Raw genomic sequence first — 18014 nt, 5'->3', positions numbered from 1 at the left:
GACTAGTTCACTACAGTAGGAGCCACAATAGTGGCTCTGCTTCAGAACTGACTGGACCCCACCGATTTAGAGCAAAGTTCAGCCTCGATGGACTACTCAGGGTTTGGCTTCACACTGTTACAATTATACTCAGCTATACAGACAACTGCCCATTAAAAACTGGACCAATACCACTAACTCATCCCACTAAAGACATCCAACAGCGATAAGCCAGCAACGTGTTATGGCAATAGAAAAGAGAGATGCGCCCTATCTCCAGCCACCCATATAAAGGTAGGAAGAGTCATCCCACTAAGCATCAAAACGGTAAGTTTCTGTTCAGCACTCAAACCCCTTTCATGTCTCCCACAGAAGGAGCCCCACTTGTTTTGGAAATAACAGCCAGTTGAACAACACCTGACTAGTGATTTGCTTTTAAACACGGTCAGTCCCTTTATTTTAAATTAGCATGTATGCATGCACACACATACACCTCCTCCCCCTTTTTGAAGTAATTTCAGCAACAAACCTTAATCCAGACTCATTACACAGCTGCAGATCCCAGCTCTGCTCACATTTACTATAAGCAATCAAGAGCTTTTTCTGCCCTCTGCTCTTGTGTGAGTATTGGGGGAGGGAGGGAGGTTGTTTCTTTTTCCCATGTCGAGACATCTGCAGAAGGCATATAATGTGCAACGAGCCAGACCCCCTAATGAGAAGAGCTGAAAATAAGATGAAAGAGCACTATGGCAAAACAGAGCCATCTCTCCCTGCCACAGTCTATACTGGTATTGCTAGAGGATTTGGTGTGGGAAAGTTTTCAGAAGCAACTTGGCACCCTTTGAGGCTGTCAGTCTGTACTGAAGCTATTGCACAGCCAGGAGCAAGCTGAACAAAAGGGAGAGAGCAGAGTTCTGTGAATGAAGTAAATAACTGCCAATATTACAGGCAGGGCCAGCTTTAGGAAGTGCGGAGCCCAATTCGAACAATTTCAAAGGGGCCCAGCAGCAATTTTGGTTGAGCCAAAAAAAGAAAAAAAACACCACAGCACAAAAAAATCTCCTGCCAACACACACACACACCCTGCGCTAAACTCACACTGCCTGTGGCGCAGGCAGCCGATGCACTCCTCCTCCAGGGATGGCAGATTTGTATAATTTTTGGTGGTGCCCCATTAGCCACACCTCCTAACCCCCATTAGCCACGCCCCCTGAACTCCATTAGCCACACCCGCTGACCCCCATTAGCCAAGTCTCTGGAGGCAACACGCTTGGGCAAGATGGACACATGACCAGAAGTAAAAGGTGTCATGTCACCCCTCTCAAAGGACTTTTCCCACCATCCTCCTACCAACAGGGATTAGTTTGGCCCCCACCAAATCCCCTTCATGCAACTATCCTGCAATTGCATTAACCCAATGCGTGTGACATTAACTCGGGGGCAGAGAGGCTGGGGGAAGTGTTTCTTCTAAAGCTATGTCTCCATTCGTGGCTTCTTACGCAAGTACAGCCGTTCTTCTGCAAGAACCCACAGAGCATCCACACTGCCTGCCTGCTCTTGCGCAATTTACAGTATGGCGTGGTAAGACAGGGTGTCTTGCGTAAGAGCTACGCTCTTTTCTAACAGGTGTAAGCTCTCTTGCGCAAGAAGGCAGCGTGGATGCTCGGCAGGGATTTTTTGCACAAAAAACCCCTATGGCTAAAATGGCCATTGGAGCTTTCTTGCTCAAGAGAGCGTCCACACTGCCAGGGATGCTCTTAATAAAAAGTACAGCTCACACATGGCAGTGTGGACGTGTTCTTGCGCAAGAAGCCGCCAGTGTAGACATAGCCAAGAGTTTTCTCCCATAAGCAGAATGGATTTTGTGTTGTGCACCTGTACTGAGTTCATGTGGCTTGTTTGGATGTGCTGCCAGAGGCGTAGAGAGGGTGCTATGCGCCCGGGGGCAAAGGAAAAATCCCCCCTCTCCCCCGCCGCCATGTGGCAAGGCCCCAAACCTGGTGCACAGTTGAGGGGAACTTGTACCGCATCTTCCCCCACCCACTACAGTTTGGGGCCGGGCTCCCACATGCACTAACCCTCCAGTGGAGATAGAGGAGGGTCGGGCTTGGAGCAGGGTCAGGCTCAGAGCAGAGAGGCAGGGAGGAGGCTCCAGCTGCTGGTGGCAGGCGGAGTAGGAGCACATAAGCTGAGGGACGACGGGGGGAGCAGAATGGGATTAAATTGGAGCCTCCCTAGCATGGTGTCCAGTATCAACTGACCCCTCCGGCCCCCTCGCTACGCCACTGCTCCCCCCCCACCCCCGCAGATCCATCATCTTATGCATGTGCAAGATCTGTTAGAGCCGTCCCATGAATCTGCAGGCTTCTGGGTGGTATCTCAATGCTGCCACATTCACCTCCAAAGAGGGGGCTTCCCAAAGAGCAGGCCCTTGCTGCAGACCCCCAAGGCATCCACAGGTCCAGTCTCCTTTCAATGGGCCCAATTCCCAGGGTTCATTGATCTTGGATCTGGCATCTCCTCTCCAACCTTTGCAACTGCCCAGAGGTGCTCACCTTCCACCTCATCCATTCCCACCTCATTCACCCCACAGGGACAGTCTCTGCCTCACTTGTCCTAGGGACTATTCTGACAAGACGTAATACAAAGTTTCCATGTAAAAGGACTCAATACAAAGCTAAAAACTTCAATGAGAGAATGATTAATACAGAGACGTGTCTACATCTGCCGCAGGGAGACACCTCTGCCTGCCTCCACGCCTCTTCCCCAGAGTCTACAGCCCCATTGCAAAGCGGGGGAGGGGAAGAAAAGAGGCTGAGACCCATCCAAGGGGACTGAAGCATTCATGAGCAAGCCATGCCTGGGAGACATTCTCCTGTCCATTGCTGGTGCTGTGTTGCTACAGGCACGCTGAAATGCAGTCACCTCTAGGGTGGGCTGGACAGCTGTTAAACACCTGCACAAGGTCTCAGGCAGGTGGCAGTGCGGGCTGCCTTCCTGCAGAGCCCCCATCAGAACTACTGTTCCCTCCTGGCTTAGGAAAAGAATAAACAGGAGGATTGGAAATTAACCTGCCCGTCTCACATCCCCTAGGCAGGGAATGAGCCATCTACATTAGGCCCCAGCTGGAATATCATGTCCAGTTCTGGGCACCACATTTCAGGAAACATAGAGAAACTAGAGAAAGTCCAGAGAAGATCAACACAAATGATGAAAGGTCTAGAGAACACGAGTTATGAGGTAAAGCAGAGGAAATTGGCCTTGTTTATCTTGGAAAAGAGAAGACATGAAGGGGCATGAAGGGACATGAAAGCAGCTTTCAAGTATCTAAAAGAGTATCATATGGAGGAGGAAGAAAAATTATTCTCCTTTGCCTCTGAGGTTAGGATGAGAAGCAATGGCCTTAAATTGCAGCAAGGGAGGTTTAGGTTGGACATTAGGAAAAACTTCCTGCCTGTCAGGGTGGTTAAACACTGGAATAAATTGCCTAGTCTAGGGAGATTACGGAATCTCCATCACTGGAGATATTTAAGACCAGGTTAGACAGACACCTGTCAGGGATGAGCTAGGGCAACTCAACTTTGGAAGCCCCAGGGGCCACACTGATACTTACAGAACATGCTGAGGGCTTCAACTTAAGTGTGGTTGCATATGCAAGCAAATATATACAAATAGCTTCTCTCACACTGTCAGGCATGAATACAAAGATTAAAGCAAGACTACACAACACACAGGCTCCATTTAAGTCAGTTCTGCTGATATTAATAAAATGCAATATTTACCCGATTTCTACCCACATGACAGCACTTTTCATGAGCAATGACAGTCCAAGAATTGAACTACTAAAACACATATCAACAGAAGATCATTACACTGACTACTTTTTTGTTTTGGCTCCCACTCGCCGGCTACGTGTTGATCCCCACATAAACCCAAACTGCACCGCAGGACGCTAACAAACTGGCCGTGGGCAGCATACCAAGTTATTCATAAATATTTTTAAACCTTTACCTTTTCTTCCTGTTGCCATGTCTCCTCTCCTTGTTCCATCATCTCCCCTGGTGCCTGCTGCCCCCCAACTCCTCACCCTCCTCTGCTGTCCTGACTCCTGCCCTTCTCACTGCCCTCAGCCCTCCTGCAACCTGCCCCCCTACACCAGCCCTTCACATCCCTTTGTACCCACTCCTCCAGTAGCCTCACTCTGATCATGTGAGCTACCCCTCCTCATCCCCTCTTCTAACATCTCCCTCTACACACCTGCCCTGCCTCTCTCCTCTGGTGCTGGTCCCTCCCCTGCAGGTGTCTGCCCTTCTGCTTCACCTCCAGAATCCCCTGGCACCTGCATCTTCCCTTAGCCCTGCACCCTCCTGGTGCCTCCCCCTTCCCTTACTGCCCCTGCCTGCCCCCTTTGCCCTCTTTTTCCCTAATGCCCACCCCCTCATCATTCTCTGCCCCCATTCCCCTCCTGCCCCTCTGTGCCCTCACACATGACTTGCTCCATCCCCACCTTTATCCATGCCCACCCCTTCTTTCAAACCTTCTCCCAGCACCTCCCCCTCCCCCTCTAGCCCCCAACACCCTTCCCCTGTCCTCTCCTCTCCCAGCATCACCCTGTCCCAATTCCCACTGACACCTCCCTTCCTGCCCTTTCCCTCATTGTCTGCACTTGGCTCCCTGCCATTTGTGTCTCCTCCACCCTGTCTCTTGGTGCCTTCCCTTTCTTCCACCTCCCCTTCCTCTCCCACCCTCTCCCCGGATCCGGGGCCCGCTCCAGGCAGAGCCGGGGGAGAGAGACAGCTTCACTTATTGCTGGTGGAGGGCCCCGGGCTCTGAATAGTAACTCGCCCCCCCATGGCCCGGCACACTTCCAGGTTCAGGGGCACGGGGCCCCCTTAGGTGCGGGGCCCGATTCAGCTGAATCGGCCTAAGGCCGACCCTGATTACAGCCCAGTTTGCCTGCAGTCTTCCCTGCCCCCCATCAGGACTCACTTCCTCCATGACCCCAGTGGAAGAGGCAAGGATGGTTCAACAGTTAAGAGTGCTACCCAAGGACAGAGTTCCCTGATCTGGACCTAAGGTAAATCCATGAGCCCAACAGCAGAGGCAAATATGGTCCAAAAGATGGTGCTACTCATTGACAGAGTTCCTTGACCTTCCAAGGGTAAATCACTTAGGCTCTGCATGCCTCAGTTTCCCATCTCGAAAATGGGGAGAATAGAACTTCACAAGGACACTGCACTGCTAAATTAATTAGGGCACCAGATTCCAAATACAAGGCACTCAGATACCACAGTAACCAGCACCATAAAAATGAACCTCAGCTGAACTGTACAAGCAAACACCCTACTACGGAGCAAAGAGATTGCTCAGCCCTGTGGCTCCCCTCAGCACAGTGCAACAGCAGGTTTTCCCCATCACAGAACATGGGGCATAAGACATCAACAACTCTGTACAGCTAGCGGGTCCTCCCAGAGAATTCACAGAATATGAGACTCGCTGTAGACCATACTTGGGTTGTGAGCTGCAGGAAGTGCTCCAGCACATCGCCTCTGCTGAAGGAGATGTTCATCCGTGTTCTGAGGATACGTTGCTAGGCATGTACACAGGAGGTGTGAGGCAATTATCTTTCTATCTAAAGGGAAAAAAACACAAGTTCCCTTTCAGCTAGAGCAGAAGGTGTTATCCAAGACTTCACAAACTAAGAGTAAGTACTATTTTAGAAGGGGAAGACGTGCTTCATCAATGAAAATGAGTAAGGAGAAAATCAGTGGTGAAGACTCAGTCCCTTAGCCTCCTTGCGGTCTGTGCTGTAGGGCTCTCTCTTCCAAGAACCATGGATGTCCTATGTGCTACATTAGCTAAGCACAAGGGGAACATGTTGAGGATAGAATGACAGGCTTAACTACAAATCTGCTTGCTAAAAGAGGCTTTTCCACCCTTCAATAGATAACCTGCAAAGAATATAGTGGCAATATATGTTCTCTCTCTCAAGCTATATAAGGGAACAAACCTGGAGATGCTGGCCAGCTGTGTGGGCTTTTGCTGTTTCAGATCCAGCCCAGGTTACTAGCAATGACTTTCAGGTTCTGACAGTAGCCTATGCATAATGCAGTGGCCGTCTCATGCCTTGTCTATACTTACGTACAGATTGATGCTCCACAGATCAATTTAGCCAGTTTAGTAAGGACTAGTGATGTTAAAACACGTTTATTCAAGTAAACATGTAACCCGTGAATTTTCAGCTCGGATCCTGCCTGCACACCCCCACGCTGCTGCCTCTGATACAGAGGCAGTGGGGCAGGCAGTTCCACGGAAGCTGGTACACACAGGGAGGTCCGTTTAAAAGGCAGCAGTGTGTGTATGGGGGGTGGAGGGATAACCGTGCATGTTAACCAATGAGCCCAGGCTTAGCAGTTAACCATGTATTCAGTTACACTTACATATCCCTAGTAAGGATCCACTAAATCAAATACTGAAGCGCCCCTGTCGACCCCAGTACTCCATAGGGTCTCACGGAGTAAGAGAAGTGAATGGAACAGTTTCTCCCGGCGATCTCCCACAGAGAGGCCATCACAGAAATTCTATTTAAGGTATATCAATTCCAGCTATGCTATTCTCGTAGCTGGAGTTGCGCATCTTAAGTCAAATTTCTCCCTGGTATAGTCCTGGCCCAAGTCCAGTTCCTAGTGGATGATCAGTTATAATCAGAGAAAGCATCATGACAAGAGGTACCCCATGTTGAAAATTCCAACAGAAGATTGAATTAGCCTTTGCCTCACCCTAGAAATGCTTCCCCTCTCCCCCCCGTGCTAGAATAGGGCTGAAGCTTGTAGTTGTATCTATCTGAGAGGGTACCAAGAGCATTTTACATAGCTCCCTATGCTCCCCACTTGTTCCCAGAGAGAATTTCAGGATCTTTGTCTTAGAGATAGAAAGGGGAAACCTATTAAACATATAGTTCACTGGCACACTTACCAAGGTTACTGCTTAACTGATGCCCTATGTGGCCACAGGCAGAGGGTTCCTCCAGCCCGACTGGGCCCACCATGACATGGGCAGGGGACTGCTCCAGTGACCCTTCAACCTGTGGCGTGATGCAGCGAGCCGGTTAACTGGTTAAACATATAGTTTAACTGGTAAACACTTTAAACTGATTTTACCTCCCTACTTTACCTATGGGTCAGACAGCTACTGCCACTAAATCCATACAAAACCTGTAAAGGAGTGATTACATAAATCCAAATTACAATATGAAAATGTTATAAAGAGCACCTGCTTTCCAAATTTAATAAGTCAACCATTTATAACTAAACAACACATGATGTGACAAATGACCTTTCAAGGTCCCTTCCAGTTCTATGAGATAGGTATATCTCCATGTATTATATATTATGAAGCAATAAATGCTTGCAAGATAGGGATTTTTAAGCCAAATATTACATCTTTTAATTAACATAAAAAACACTTCAAAAACTCTGAGTGTCCTGGAAATCTCCATGGAAAAGGTTCATGGGGAAGATGCTGTTTAATAAACTGAAACTACTTGGAAGGATAAGAAACATGTATGAGATGACAACTCCCACACACAAAACAAATAAATTACTCCCTCCCTTCATGAAAACAAAAACAAATCCAGATAAATGTATGTCAACTGGCCAAACCACAATAGTCTATCTTGTAATATACACAGGCAAAAAGGTGACATACCACTCAGACAGATCGTATATTGAAGTCCTTCCCATAAGCGGCACTGTCTGCTCTAACACCTCTCTGCTTTCTATAGCCACAGCGTTCATTTCTCAGCTGGACTCTGTGTGACCAACTGTCTTCTGAAACCTTAAGCAGGCAAAAGAACTTCCTCTTTACTGTATACAGCAAGCCAGGTCTACAGAGCTGTACTCCATGAAGGGTAAAAATTAGGGATGTGAATGAGTAGTCAGCTACTCCACTATCTGATAAGCATAAGCTTATCGGGTAGTGGAGTGGAGTACTTGATTATTGCTTCCCCTCCTTGCTGCCTCTGTATGAGAGGCAGCATCTGGGGGAAAGGGAGACAGGAGCCAGTGCTGGGGGGAGCAGACCTAAAAGCCAGTTCCCCCCAGCACCGTCTACACAGTGCTGCTGCCCCCCCATACTGCTGCCTCTAACAGAGGTGGGGGGTAGGGGAGGCTGCTACAAAGCAGCCTCTGTCCCCAGGGGTCTCAGCGTGGAGCTGTCCCCCACTCTCCTGCCACTAACAAGGGCTGCTGGACCTGCTGCAAGCTGGGAGGGAGTGGTCCCAGCTCCTGCGGGTCCAGGACAGCTGCCCCTTTGCATTTTAAATGTAGTAAGAGCTACCAGACTCTTGTTACATTTAAAATGCAGAGGCTCAGTGAAACCGGAGCAAGCCTCCCCTCATAGACTAATCGTGTAACCAGTACAAATTGTAGTGAGTACACAATTAACAAAATACCTGCTCCTTAACATCCATAGTAAAAATACCCCTAAAACACAGCCATCATCTTCCCTTTAAGTAGAAAAGCAAAATTAGCAAAATTGCTGGGGCCAGCAACCCTATGCGCCGTGTGGTCACGGGCGGGGAGGCCACCCATTCGCAGCAAGCCTGGAGCCAGCATCCTCCAGAGCTGCGCGCCCAAAGCCAGCACCCCCCTTATAGCTGCTTGCCTGGGGGCAGAGAGGCCAATTTGCCGCGCTCCCGGGGCCGGTGCTCCCCATAGCCATGCGCCTGGGGCCGAGGCGGCCAATTCGCCACGTGCCCGGGGCCGGCGCTCCCCGTGTGCCATGCATCCGGGGCCGGCTCCGGCACCACACATGAGCCACGCACCCAGGGTGGGGACAGCCCCTAGCACTTGGCGGGCACAAACAAATGCCCCCGTGAGTGCCATAGCGCCCGTGGGCACCGTGTTGGGGACCACTGGTATAGGGGGTTGGGTGATCCCTAAGGGGAAGGAACCGAGAGTGTGAAGGCACTGTAGTAGGGAAGTACCCAGAGGGGGGATGCCATGGTCTTGGAGACTGGTGGGTCCTAATACACATTGGTTGAGAATAATAGGTAACAGTAGGCAAGACTGTGACCAGCAGGGGGCGCTCCAGGGCTGAAAAGTTAACTCCCAGAGTCACCAGCAGGAGGTGCTATGGCAATGAGTCCCACCTATTACAGCCAGAGGTCCACATATCATGGGCGTGGCCAAGTTTCTGTTGGTCCCATAAAGTTTTTTTGCAGCCACTAGTCCTGGCTCTCAGTGTTCTGTGCTGTTTTTTAGCTCTAATTTACTCCTAAATGTCTTCTAAGAGCCCCAGTGGAAGTGTTGGCAATGCTGCTAGACAATTTTGACCTTCCACGGTTCAGCAAATTCTCTGGTTCAGCACCTCAGGTTCTGAGGATGTCAGATTAGGAAGGTTCAACCTGTAGTTTGAGCACAAAACTGGAAGTCACAAACTCTTGGTTTCTAATCCTGGCACTGGCATAGGCTTCCTGGGTGACCTAGAACATGCCACTTAAGCACACAAGGCCTCAGTTTTCCCACCTGTGCAGAAGGAATAATAATACAAACTTACCATGTAGCATAGAAAGAGGCTTAAATGAGTACTGTTTGTGACATATTCTCAAGTAGTAATGGGCAATAAGTACTAGTATTATTGTGTTCCGACTGCAAACTGTTGAGGGCAGGAATCGTCTGCTTTGTGTTTTGTATAGAGAACCACATTTAATACATATAATCCTTGACATCTTAATATCATTGTTTCAATCACCCATTCCAGGACTAGCTGTTTGACATTTGCTCACAGATGACCAAAGCTGCCTGGCTTTTCTGAGTATCGTTGCCACTGAGGAATAACCATAGAGGACAAATTAATTACCTAGCCAGAGCTGGCTAAAAATAGCCAGCAGCATAGAACCCTGCTGAATTTAGACAAAAGTTTCAGAGACAATCTCACCCACAATCCAAATTACAGACTCTATCCATATTTACAAAGGACTTGGGTACCTTGTTCTCACCCCCATTCTATTTGAAAGGAAGCAGACTTTTCTGAAAAGCTAATAAAAACATGTATTTATTAAATGCAAATGGCTTAATCTATACTTGACAGCAATAGCTTGGGGGAAGGAGGTGGTATATGAATTGCGTTCTTCCCTCTGTGCATACATTCCAAGATATTTGTTAGTGTATATATTATATTAATGGATACGGATCTATTTTTGGTTTATTCCTAAGCAGCCTGCCTCCCAAGAGGCTCTCCCCCTCCCACCACTTGCCCGTTTTATAGCTTGCTGCTTCCTGCCTCTATTCTGAATGTACGGCACTGAAGTAATAGCAGATCAAGATGCATGTTAGGGAAATCTTAAAATCCTCTCTTCCTGTGCATCCAGCAGTGCATGCTCTTGCTTGGTCCTGTGAAAAGCCTGCCTTAGATAGGAAAACATTAAAAGGAAACTGGGTCCTTGTTAATGACATGATTATATTTCCCTAAACCCAATCTTGGCACCTGACCAGCATGCATGTCTTTGCCCATGAGGCCAGAGCTGAACAACTCTCCCCCGCAACCTCCCAAATACACACACTCACAGCATTTCCCCCTGCTTCCCTCTTGCCCTCTTCAGCTGGAAGTTTCCAACTCCTGGGGGAAGCAGAGACCTACATGTCCAAGTAGTCCATTAAATGTCTACGGAGACAGGCGGTATCATAAATTGTTTGGTTTTAAAACGCATTGCTGCGGATGGAGGGGCTTAACAAGTATACACCAAAACGTTGGCTTGTCAAGGTCTGGAATGTCAGCATTAAATCAGGGAAGCGTCCAAGGAAGAAATGCATCTGGAGACAGGGAAATATGTCTTAGGATTTCTCATGTGGCTTGCCCACTTTGGTAGCTAGTACATGATTGCTTTAGCTTCTAAAGTTAGCTCTTCTGCTGCAAACACTGCGAGCACCCAAGATGTTTGCTCTGTCCATGGGTTTCTTTTTTCCCCCCAGTTAATCACTAGGGATATATGCTTAGAGGTTGGCATCTGAGCATTTTCAGGACCTAATCCTGGCTCCACACCATATCCTCTCTGAGCCTGGTTTGCCAGCATTCAAGATAATACAACTCATATATATATTACTACATGAAATGCAAACGACAGTTACTTCAATCCCTTGCCTCTTCATTCCCAGAATCCTGATGCTTTCACTGCTTCCAACTTTGTCCCTGTCACAGAAGAAACCTGACTTTTCTGCTATTTTACCCAGATGGAGAATTTTGTCTGTCAAGAGAAGCCACACATAATACAGCACCATGCACACGTCCCTAGGGCCAACTCTGAATCAGGGTGAAATCCAGGAGGCATTTATTACACTGACCTCTGGGCCATGCAAATACATGGGAACTGCTGGCCAGTGGGAAATGGTGTCCAGGAATGGAAACCATTTATTGTGATACATGTCACAGGGCTGCATTTATATGCTTTTACAAGGAGTTTCATGCAGGGCCTTAGGCCAAGTTAATAGGTACCAAATACTTCTCTAGAAAGAACATATTTTGCTCCTTAGCATGTAACTCTCCCAGAAGAACAGCAGGAAAGCAATGTATCACCAGTCTCTGAAGAGACCTATCCATGTACCTGATCATTCAAAGATTGGAAGCTGATGGCAGGGCAATTTCAGAGAATCAGAAGAAGTCTGGATCAACAGGGATAGAGGCCTGGAAGCCTCTCCTTACTGCACTTTAGGATTGAGAATTTCACAGCTCTGTACCTCTAAAGCCACCTTGTAACTGCAGTATGCAGTAGAGAAGCCACAGACGCTTCAAACTCTTTGGATAATCTCATCACTGTAAAGAGAGTTTGCCCCCAGTTAAGCTTCAGTGACCAGCCAGAGTTAGAACCTGGGCCATTTAAAGGGGAATTTCATTAACGGTCATTTTTATTTTGTTCCCCTCGGGTCCGCATTTGCCATCCAACATCATGTTAGCTCAGTTTCTGCACTCTGCTGCAGTAAACACAAGTTTATATCAGGAATGTTAAGTATCAATAAACTGAATAGTCGATTAACCTCATGAATCCTGATTGGTTACTCGACTATTCTATAGTCCCTAAGGGCGGGACTGGCAGCCAGTGCACTCCAACCCTAAGGAGCCCCCTGCACTCCGCACAGCTGCCTCTGCTACAGCTCCCCTCACGGACCGGCTGCTGCCAGTCGCCCCGTGATACTGCCTCTGATACGGAGGCAGCAGCACAGGGTGGCAGCAGTCCCTGTCCGGGTGGGGGGGGGGGGTCTAAGCTCCTGGACCTGATGCAAGCTGGAACTGAGCCGGGTTGTCTGCCCGCCAGGATCCTAATACACTTTAAATGCAGACTTGCAGTGGGGGTAGGTCCTGGATCTGACACAAGCCAGGACTGAGCTGGGCTGCTGGCCAGCCTGCTAAAAAAAATTACTGGAGGGGGAGAGGAGGAAATGCATGTAGTCTATAGCATTAAGTGATAAGCTTTTGCTTATCGGTTAACCAACTACACTATTACATCCCTAGTTTAAATTGCTGTTTCTCATGGCTTTCCCCTTCGCTCTGGTTGTTTATTACCTCCGCTTGCTGCATCATTTGTTGGTTACCTTCTGGTTGTTTGCTACCTCCACTTGCTGCATCATTTCTCAGATACGCTAAATGTCTTCAGGGTCCAGGCCATCTTTTACTCTGTGTTTGAACAGTACCCAGCAAACCGTAATCCTAACAGAGCTGCACATGCTATTGTGTAATACAGTACAAACACCAGGTACACAACCAGGAGTTCCAGTGATCAGAGTAGACCAAGTGCATTAGTGAAGGAACAGTTAGCTCCAAAGAAGAAAGCAATAGGTCCTTTGCATTAGCCAGATTCAGATTGTGAAGGCTGGTGCTCTGAGGAATGAAATTAAGCAGATTGGATAGCAGAAATTAATGGGAGCTTATGTGCCTCTGGGGAGAGGACTGGAAGGCCAGCACAGGATCTAAGTGCAATTAAACTTCATCATGATAAACAAAACCTACTAAAAAATGCAGAAATATGGTGATTAGAAACACAGCAGAGGGGAAATATCTTACTGGTTAATTGATTTCTCCATGGCTTTCTCTATTAGCCCAAACCAAACAGGTTTACATTCCCCTCTTTTAGAGAATATAGAGGGGGGGATGAGGAAGTGAGGGAGAATCAGACTTTTGGGGTGCGTCTACACAGCACCCTAAACTCAAAATAAGATACACAATTTGTGCTATGCAAATTGTGTATCTTATATCGATTGAATTTCAAAATAGGCTATTTTGAAATTTGGAGTGTCTACACAGCACCAAATTTCAAAATAACATGCTATTTCAAGATACCCCTTTACTCTTGGGAAACGAGAAATACTGGGATGACGAAATAGTGTGCCTGTTATTTCAAAATATTTTTCGAAATAACAGGTGGCTTGTGAAGACACAGGCTAGCTAAGAAGACTGTTGGGATATGTAAAAATTAATAAGGGTCTGGGATGATGGTAAGGAGATCAGCCACAGTAGGCATTATCCTTGAACATGGTTTTACTCTGCGTTTTTGCAGCCTAGATAAGCATGCAGCTGCTCTTCTTCGATTTGTCTTTTGCTTATCCTCATTGGTGCTGTATAAAATATATTCAGGGTTAAATTTCTTGTAATCTCTGTATCCTGTTGACTTAGAAAGTTTGTAGTGTAGAAAGTGTTGATTCAATTAGAAATTCTGTAAATAGTAATTAGGGGTGGATATAATTGAGTTCATTATTTGTTTATTAATATTCATTTTATGGGAGTTAACATTACTAAATAAGATTTTAGGAAAAGCAGTGATAGACATGAGACTCAACATACTAAAATAGATAAAAGGGTGTGATTGGCACCAGGTTGTTGCCACTCGGACGTTGTGTTGAATGTCCAAAGTAAACGTGCATGGGCAATAAAGCAGTTCCATTTACCCCATCTGCTTCTGGATCACCTGTTTCTTCTCTAACATAGACGTACCCTTGATATCTCAAAGGACTTGTTGCCTGGGTCAACTCAGAGGAAGGCTTCTCAGAGCAGTGCAAATAACATAGGCTTGGTGCACTGATAAAAAAAAAAACACACCTATGTCTCCCCGGTAATCAGAAGCTGTAGTATCTGTAGTCCTGAAGAAACTAGGCCAACAGATTAAAATATTACTCTTCATTACATAGGGGGAATTCCTCAAGAAGCACTCTTCCCACCCCAAGCCCTAACACTGTGGCCAGGTCTACACTAGACCTGGAAGGTCACGTTAAGGCTCACAACTCCAGCTATGTAAAATTCATATCTGGAATTAAGCTTAACTAAGCTTGACACCACCTTCACAGTGAGAGGCTGACAGAAGCAAATGCTCTTGTTGGCTTTCCTTACTCCTTGCAACTACCAGGAGTACTGGTGCCAACTGGGACCACTCACAGCAGTTGAATTAGCGGGTCTTAACTAGAATACCAGAAGATCAATCTCCCATGCAGAAAGTGATGATGTGGCCTGTGTTACAACTCCAGCTGAAATCACCAAATAAATGACTAATGAGGCCCAGGTGTTTGCTCCATGCAATCTTAGTAAGGAGGCCATCTCACTCTGTGCCTCTGATGTAAGGCACTTTGTCTGCTACCCAGGCATGGAGTGCTTTGGTTAAGCACTGCAAGATTCCCACAAGGCATTATTTCAGCCAAGGAGAACACCATCCCTTCAAATTCTAAACATCAAGACCTCCCTGTATCAGTCCCACCCACACACCAGTCATGTGTTATACAGACAGAGCACAGAGGCCTCAGGACAATGGCTTCATCCCAGAGCTGGGCTGCTGCCCACATAGTCAGGAAAGAAGCATAAAAAGTTGTTACGAGAAGGGAGAGGAGAAAAATTCTTCTTGTTAATCTTTGGTAATAGGACAATAAGCAACGTGCTTAAAATTGCAGCAAGGGCAGTTTAGACATTACGAAAAACTTCCTGTCAGGGTGGTTAAGCATTGGAATAAACTGCCTAGAAAGGCTCCGTCACTGCAAGTGTTTAAGACAAGATTAGACAAACTCCTGTGAAGGACGACTGAGATAATACTTTAGTCCTGCCGTGAGTGAAGGAGAGTAGAATAGACGATATCCTAAGTTCCCTTGCAGTCCTATGTTTCTATGTTGTCTGGTCAAATGACCCACAGGTGAGAAAGAGAGTCAAGCTGGCTGGGAAATAAATCAAGTCCCTCCGCAAAGACCTGGTGAGGAGTAGTCTGGCCGCTGCCATTTTCTATTTCATGGTCTCCAAATATTCATGAGGAACTGCTGCCCTCCCTGAGAGACTGACATAATGAGGTACCAACATGGCTTCTACCCCAAGGGCTGGACTCCAGCACAATGGTGCCACTGTGACAGCACTCATGAAAGACACTCGATGGGCAACGCTTTGCCTGTTTGATAGTCTGTGGGTGGTTGAGAGCTACAAGACCTCATTCACTCATCAGCCCACAACGTAGAAAAGGCACAGGAAGGAAGTATTCCCGGAGGAAGGAGAGTGGCAGGCTTTGGAGAGTCAGCCAGACAAGATCTCTCAGGGGAAAGTTATCGCCTGTCTCCCCCTTCCTTGGCTGAGTCAGATGAACACTGTTGTAAAGGTAGAAGGGAGCATTGGAAATATAGTGCACAAGATGTATGACCAGATGATGGTCTTTGAGCAGTCTGTGGGTAGACAAGAGACAGAAGCAGGATGATTCCCTATCACAGTTAACTCACCACATTCCAATGGAGGAACAGCCTGGCTGCCACAGAGAGCTGCCTACAAATGGGCTATGACTTCTTTCCCTCCCGAATCCATAATGTATTTTTGCATGTTTTGAACATTAGGCAACTCCGTGTTCATTAGGCTGTCACGCTAATGATGGCTGATTGGACAGGTTCTCTTCCTTCTGAACCCCCAAACTGCAAAAAGATTTTCTAGCCAACAATAACATACTGTTTTCTGGCAAATGCTATCACCAAGTGAGATATGATCTGACATGCCATTATTCTTCCAGAGGCTTCCTTCTCTTTGTGTCACTTTCGTGTCCCTCACTTTCAGGAAGGCAGGGAAGTAATCAGGCTCTTAATGGGTTAGGAAAGAAGTCTGATCTAGTAGCCTAAGCACAGGACAAGAAACCAAGAACTTGGAAGCCCTCATTTCTAACATTGGCCTCCCTGTGACCTTCCCTGCCTCAGTCTCCCTGTTATTGAACTGGACTGAGAATCAACATCTGGCATGCATTTCTGAGTTCTGTAACTGTTAAGCTACACAGACCCAAAATTTGGGGTTTCTCAGTAATATATTCAGTAGCATGTAGAGGCCCCAACCAAAATTGATATGCCAATATACAAATATGGAGTAAGAAGTGATCTTTATCCCAAAGAGCTCCCAACCACATCAGATAAAACAGTGGAAGGAGAAATGAAGACCCAAAGACCACTTGCCCAGGATAACATGGCACTTAGCACTCAAACTGGGGTCAGAATGTAGGTCTCCCAACTTCCATTCCAGGACACTGTCCACAGGGCCATGCAGACTGTTTGCACAGTGTCCCTGCTCATTTTTTTATGAATGGGAAGAACATTTAGGGTGTGGCTACACTGCACCCGCAGTTCGAAATAAGATGTGTAATTTGAGCTACACAAATTGAGGAGCTTATTTCAAGTTAATTTCAAAATAGTTTATTTTGAAAACTGGTGTGATCTACATAGCACCAAATTTCGAAATAAACCACTATTCTGAAATGTCCCTTAATCCTCATGGAGCAAGGTTTACAGGGAAGTCGGAAAAGCACGTCCGTTATTTTGAAAGCTATATTGAAATGATGGGTGTACTGTCAAGATGTGGAAAGTGCTATTTCGGGATACCGGAAGTATCCCAAAATAGTCCTACTGTCTAGACACACCCATACCAATCTCAACAGGGTTGTAAGGATTTAATAGCTAGAGTTTCTTTACAGTTCTGAAGGAGAAAATGCTAAGTATTATTCTTGCTGTCCAAAAAACTTCTATGTGTACATTTACTTACTTGAGCACATTAAATGTGGAGTTAGAAAATGAGATGTGTTTTACAGAGTGGCAGACTTTCAAAAGGCAGCATTTTAAAAGTGTAACAACTTCAGGGTTTCGTAGCAATAGGACTGGTGCATGTGGCAGTTGAGTTGTACATGAATTGTATGTAACTTCTGTAATGGACTTTCACTGTTTCCCTCCCCACTGCAGGATTGGAACCCTGAAGGATTTTTGGTGTGCTGTTGTTTAGGAGTAGGGTTGCCAGATGGTTTAACCAAAAATATCAAACACCCCCCCAAAAAAAACACCAGGGAAAAAATTCTGTTGAGAAAAAAAAAGAGAGAGACCAAAATTGTTGAGAAGAGAAAAAGGACCCCGAGAGTTATTAAGCAAAAATAAATAAATAAATAAACAAATAAATAAAACCAACATGGCCCCTTTGAGGCCTTTTGGACCTAACAGGCTGCCGGCAGCTGGCAGCCATCTTGTCTTCCTGCTCCGGTCCAGACAGCTCCCCTCCAGAGCTAGATAAGCAGGGGGAGAAGGAGGGGAAGAGGAGCTGGGCCCGGTTGCTGAGTGTCTGTAGGGTTGCCAGGTGTTCAGTATTGACCCGGACAGTCCAGTATTTTTGCCTCCTGGCTGGGAAAAAACAGAACATACCAGACATTTTATGTGTCCAGTATTTTCTGAATTTTTTTTACCAGACAAGAGGTGAAAATACCGGACTGTCCAGGTCAATACTGGACACTTGGCAATCCTATTTAGGAGACAGCCTCAAAATAGCAGAGATAACTGATCAGACCCCATGCTAGTTTCCCTCCTGGATAGCAAGTTGTTCCAGAAGCCACTCCGAAGACAAAATCCTCCTTTCAGAGACACCGAGTGGGTCTATATACCAATATTCTGCCCTCTTTGAAAAAAACTGGAATTTAAGTTCCATATCAGACCAAACCAATCACACTCTGTTGCTTCAGTTTTAAAGAGGTTGAACTACAACAATTCCACCACTGTCCTCTTCGGAACTCT

The 18014-nt window shown here is 46.7% G+C and overlaps 1 protein-coding gene across 25 annotated transcripts in view; it reads right to left on the bottom strand.

Annotated features, from left to right (window-relative positions):
- The window catches only part of NCOR2 (nuclear receptor corepressor 2), a 494549-nt gene that overhangs the window by 421740 nt on the left and 54795 nt on the right, over positions 1–18014 (bottom strand). The window contains exon 2 of one of the 25 annotated variants that reach the window (XM_075898481.1): positions 5489–5611. The exons of the other annotated variants lie outside the window; for them this stretch is intronic. The gene's annotated coding sequence lies outside the window, so the exon portion shown is untranslated. The remainder of the gene's footprint in view (positions 1–5488; positions 5612–18014) is intronic. 25 annotated transcript variants of the gene reach the window in all.

This window comes from Pelodiscus sinensis, chromosome 15, assembly GCF_049634645.1.
Source record: "Pelodiscus sinensis isolate JC-2024 chromosome 15, ASM4963464v1, whole genome shotgun sequence".
Lineage (NCBI taxonomy): Eukaryota > Metazoa > Chordata > Testudines > Trionychidae > Pelodiscus > Pelodiscus sinensis.
Note: the sequence above shows the minus strand (reverse complement) of the source record. Positions and strands in the feature narration are given on the sequence as shown.